This window comes from Rhinoderma darwinii, chromosome 2 (assembly GCF_050947455.1).
Source record: "Rhinoderma darwinii isolate aRhiDar2 chromosome 2, aRhiDar2.hap1, whole genome shotgun sequence".
In the NCBI taxonomy this organism is placed as follows: Eukaryota; Metazoa; Chordata; class Amphibia; order Anura; family Rhinodermatidae; genus Rhinoderma; species Rhinoderma darwinii.
Genome location: NC_134688.1, coordinates 351,497,434 through 351,503,433, shown reverse-complemented (window position 1 = coordinate 351,503,433; position 6,000 = coordinate 351,497,434).

Sequence of the window (6,000 nt, the reverse complement as noted above, 5' to 3'; positions counted from 1 at the left end):
GCAATACATGTGTGAATGGTGTAAGAATAAGCTCCTTACCTACCGCGTTTTTTTGTAATTCACAAATGTAAAGCTAGACCTCTCTAGCGACAGCTATCAGACGAGCAATCTCCCGGGTTTCGGCACCATTACTGTCGTGGAAGTCAATGGCTCAAAATATATTAGACAGAAATTCAGACGAGTGTTCCAACAGACACTCACGCCAGGAACTTTATCCAGCATCCTAATCAGGAGATTTCATACCGATATATATATATATATATATATCTCGAGAGAGGAGGGATAAAACACAGACGCTGCTGATATGCTCAAAATACTCCTCTGGGGGTTTATTGCCAAACTCAATTACAATGATCTCATTCAAAAGGGGCGTAGGCTTGAGGTTAACCAATCAGAGGCAATGTGACAATATTTCTTATTCAGCCAATAGCAGACCATAAGAATATTTCAAGTACATAATTATAATTCTTCATTAAAATGCTGACATCAGGTAACACCTGGAGACAAACATACAATGGGATGTTGTTAACTGTTCTTTCCCATGAGGGAGATAACGGCAAATAGGTCCATTTTATGTCTAGGCAACCCGCTACCCATTGATCTATGAGGACTATATTATGAACACATAAAGATAACACATTTCTTTGAGACTCGAGCAACTATGTAGAGGAAAGGTTATTAAAATACTGGAGAATACATATTTTAGTAATTCGGGATCCTGCTTGATAATTCATAATATCATTTAATTCAGAGAATATAAGCAAATAAACCATTGTTCACACCACCCTGGTAATGCTAGCCTGCTGCTGTGTTGTATCTGGCTGGTTATAAAAAATGGAGGAACCCAACATCGTTCTTTCCAATTATTTATTTATATTGTTTTTTAAAACAATGACACGGGGTCCCTCCAATTTTCCATAACCAGCCAGCTACAACGCAGCAGCAGCCTCGCATTACCAGGGTGGGAACGGCCACTGTGTTTGGCCTTTCCCAGTGTAATAATACTAGCCTGCGGCCGCCCCAGTGCTCAACCATCACTACAGATGGTCAGGTACTGGATCCTACCCGGCTCTTCCCGGCACCCCTGGTGACGGTGGGTACCGGGGTATTAATGGACTCTGTCAGTCAGCGGCCATTACTACGGCGGTAGTAATAAAGTTTAAAAAAAAATACAAAGACATAAAAAAAAAAAAAAGGTTTATGTAAATAAATAACCACCACACAACCCTCATTAACCATTTCATTGATAATAATATAAAAGCCGTCAACAAAGTAGTCCTCGAATCCAACGTAGTCCACATCCGAACCTTTAAAAAAACACATCTGTGTCGGCGATTCAGTGTGAGAAAGTGACCGAAATGAAGGGGATGTAGCGCTCGTACGAGTGCTGCACCCCCTTCAAAACAGCTGATCCATCAGACAGTGATATTACACTTACCCTACTCTTCGGCCGCAGCAGAGGTCCTGACTCTATCCAGGGTAAGGATGTTGTGCTTAGCGCACAACCCAGTTGACAGGTTCACACGGCATGTATTTGACACATTTTTTTTGGCGCATTTTACATGCAAAAAAACGCACAAAAAACGCTTGATTACGCTTTTCATTTACATAATTGGTAAAGTGCGTTGTTAGTACATACAACGTGCATTTTTAATGCACACGTTTTTAAAAAACAAGTTGTGTAAATATAGTGTTGAGTCAATTCCTTTGCACGTAAAATGTGCCAAATGTTCCTATAGTCAATGGGAGTCCTAATTATGCATAAAAAAGCACACACAAAATGCATAAAAAAACAGGCGAAAAAAAAATGTTTGATTAAGCTTCCCATTTACATCAATGGGAAAGCGAGCCATTCATTTTTTTTACCTAAGCGTTTTAAAAAACGTGTTGTGTAAAAAAGGAACAGTGGGGTGGGGCTGCGTGGCGCAGTTGCATATTAGGGGGGGGGGGTGTGCTCATCGCTGATCCTTCAAAACCGCTGATAAGCAGCTATCAAGGATCAGCGGCACTCATGCATACTCTGCTGCGCACACCCACACAGCGCTGCTACACACAGTTACAGCAGGTGTGCGGGGTTGCAAGAGGGGGGCTGTGACACAGACACAAACACCTTACCTGCAGTGTGGCCGGTCTTCATAATGGTGCCTACTATCTCCCTGCAAACCAGCTTCTCTGCTGAGTCTCGCACAGTACAGAGCCAGATGCAATGGACGGGAGCCATTCATTATGTCCTATGCACTGTATTCCATCTGTGTATGTGTCATTAAGAGACACATACACAGATGCAATAAAACATGGCAGCCCCCACTACAGTAAGAAAGTGTTAGGGTATGTGCACGCGATAACGTCAATTACGGCTGAAATTACGGAGCTGTTTTCAGGCGAAAACAGCTCCTGCATTTCAGACGTAATTGCTCGTACTCGCGTTTTGCGAGGAGTCAATTACGGCCGTAATTTGGAGCTGTTCTTCATTGAAGTCAATGAAAAACGGCTCCAATTACGTCCCAAGAAGTGTCCTGCACTTCTTTGACGAGGCTGTTATTTTACACGCCGTCTTTTGAAGCGTAAAATTACAGGTCGTCGGCACAGTACGTCGGTAAACCCATCGAAATGAATGGGCAGATGTTTGCCGACGTATTTGAGCCGTGTTTTCAAGCGTAATTCGAGGCGTAAACCGCCTCGTTTACGCCTGAAAATAGGTCGTGTGAACCCAGCCTTAAAAAAAAAAAACAAACAAACATTGTGTGTGAATAAATAAAGTCAATATAATATTTTATTAACCCCTTCCCTCTTTGGCCGCTTTTGACCTTCCTGACAGCCTCATTTTTCAAATCTGACATGTTTCACTTTATGTGGTAATAACTCCGGAATGCTTTTACCTATCCAAGCGATTCTGAGATTGTTTTCTCGTGACACACTGGACTTTATGTTACTGGCAAAATTTGCCCGATACATTCAGTATTTAATTGTGAAAAACACCAAAATGTAGCGAAAAATTGCAAAAATTAGCATTTTTCTCAATTTAAATGTATCTGCTTGTAAGACAGGCAGTTATACCACACAAAAATGTTGCTAACTAACATCCCCCATATGTCTACTTTAGATTGGCATCGTTTTTTGAACATCCTTTTATTTTTCTATGACATCACAAGGCTTAGAACTTTAGCAGCAATTTCTCACATTTTCAAGAAAATTTCAAAAGGCCACTTTTACAGGGGCCAGTTCAGTTGCGAAGTGGCTTTGAGGGCCTTATATATTAGAAACACAACAAAAATTTGAACAGCACATTCCAACTAAATGATACAAAATGTATGCAGGTGCAAGAACACCCATGACTGCAGATATACAGAAAACATAGAATGGTGACAGCACCCTGCGACACTAATGCCACCTAAACCACTAAATATAAATAAATATGCACTAAAGCTAAATCTACTTACAAATAGGGAGGTTCTTAGTGCACATTTTGATCAAAAAGTGTTAGCCCACCTGCCACGACAAGGCGACCTCTGTAAGGTGGGAACCTACGCTGCACATACACCCAGAACTGGGACTAAGCCTACATATATACCTGGGGATGGTAGGAACCAGCATTGAACTGATTAAAATCACCCAGGGCAGAATATTAGAAACCCCAAAAAAGTCACCCCATTTTAAAAACTTCACCCCTCAAAGTATTCAAAACAGCATTTAGAAAATGTCTTAACCCTTTACACATGTCACAGGAATTAAAGCAAAGTAGAGGTGAAATTTACAAATGTCATATTTTTTTGCAGAAATAAATTTTTGTACAATTTTTTTTATAACACAGAAGGTTTTCCAGGGAAATGCAACTCAATATTTGTTGCCCAGTTTCTGCAGTTTTAGGAAATATCCCACATGTGGCCATAGCGTGCTACTGGACTGAAGCATCGGCCTCAGAAGCAAAGGAACACCTAGTGGATTTTGGGCCTCCTTTTTATTTGAATATATTTTAGGCACCATGTCAGCTTTGAACAGGTCTTGTGGAACTAAAACAGTGGAAACCCCCCAAAAGTGACCCCATTTGGGAAACTACACCCCTCGAGGAATTTATCTAGGGGTGTAGCAAGCATTTTGACCGGCCAGTTTTTTTGCAAAAATTTTTGGAACTAGGCCATGAAAATGAAAATCTACATTTTTTTCAAATAAAATGTAGGTTTAGCTAATTTTTTTTCATTTCCGAAAGAACTAAAGTACAAAAAGCACCACAACATTTGTAGATTTCTCCCGAGTAAAACAATACCCCCCATGTGGTAATAAACGGTTGTTTGGACACACGGCAGGGCTTAGAATGGAAAGTGCGCCATTTGGCTCTTGGAGCTCAAATTTAGCAGGAATGGTTTGCGGAGGCCATGTCGCATTTGCAAAGCCCCTGAGGTGACAAAACAGTGGAAACACCCAACAAGTGACCCCATTTTGGAAACTATGCCCCTTGATGAAATTATCTAGGGGTATAGTGAGCATTTTGACCCCACAGGTTTTTTGCAGAAATTTTTGCAAGTGGGCTGTGAAAATGAAAATCTACGTTTTTTCAAATAAAATGTAGGTTTAGCTAATTTTTTTTCATTTCCACAAGGACTATAGGAGAAAAAGCACCGCAACATTTATAAAGCAACTTCTCCCGAGTAAAACAATACCCCACATGTGGTCACAAACATCTGTTTGGACAAACCGTAGGGCTCAGAATGGAAGGAGCACCATTTGGATTTTGGAATGGTTTCTGGGTGTCATGTCATATTTGCTGAGCCCCTGTAGTACTAGTACAGTGGAAACACCCCAAAAGTGACTCCATTTGGGAAACTGCACCCCCTGAGGAATCATCTAGGGGTATAGTGAAAATTTTGATCCCAAAGGTTTTTTGCTGAATTAATTAGAATTAAGCCATGAAAATGAAAAATAATTTTTTTTTCCAACAAGATGTCGTTTTAGATACACATTTTTCATTTTTACAAGGAATAGAGAAGAAAAAACACCCCAACATTTGTAAAGAAATTTCTCCCGAGTACGGTAACACCCCATATGTGGTTATAATAGGCTGTTTACATATATGGGAGCATTCAGAAGAAAAGGAGCGGTATTTATCTTTTGGAGCGTAGATTTTGCTGGAATGGTTTGCGGACGCCATGTTGCATTTGCAAAACCCCTGATGTACCAAACAAAAGTGACCCCGTTTTAGAAACTACACCCCTAAAGGCATTTATCAAGGGGTGTAGTGAGAATTTAGACTCCACAGGTGTTTTTCAGAAATGAATACGCAGTGGATTGTGCAAAGTGAAAATTGCAATTTCTCCACTGATCTGCCCATTCACCGCACAAGATGTTGTGCCCCTAGAGAATCTTACCCCATAAATTGTTAAGCGGGTTCTCCCGGGTATGGTAATGCCTTACTTGTGGCCATAAATTGCTGTTTGGGCACGCTGTAGGGCTAAGAAGGAATAGACCGCCATTTTGAGCATGGATTTTGCTTGGTAGTTTTGTTTGAGTTTTGCTGGTATTCAGTTTATAATGTGGTGGCATATGTAATCTGTGCGGAGTACATCAGGGTATATGTAATCTGTGCGGAGTATATCAGGGGTATATGTAATCTGTGAGGAGTACATCAGGGTATATGTAATCTGTGCGGAGTACATCAGGGTATATGTAATCTGTGCGGAGTACATCAGGGGTATATGTAATCTGTGCGGAGTACATCAGGGTATATGTAATCTGTGCGGAGCACATCAGGGCATAATAAGAGGGTATAATAATGGGGTAAATAATACAATTCTCCATAGATGTGTGTTACGCTGTGAAGCGATCCGTTATGCACAGGCCGGTGTCACACTGATAAACGGTTTTCTTTCTTATCCCCCTTCTGTAACGCTCTGCACCTTTTGGGGACTTTTTCTCCTTCGTAGTTTAGGAAATATTGCTGGGAAAGTTTTGCGCTGGTATAATACGTGCGCCCTCGCTTCCAGCAGATGTGCTATGTCCATTCCC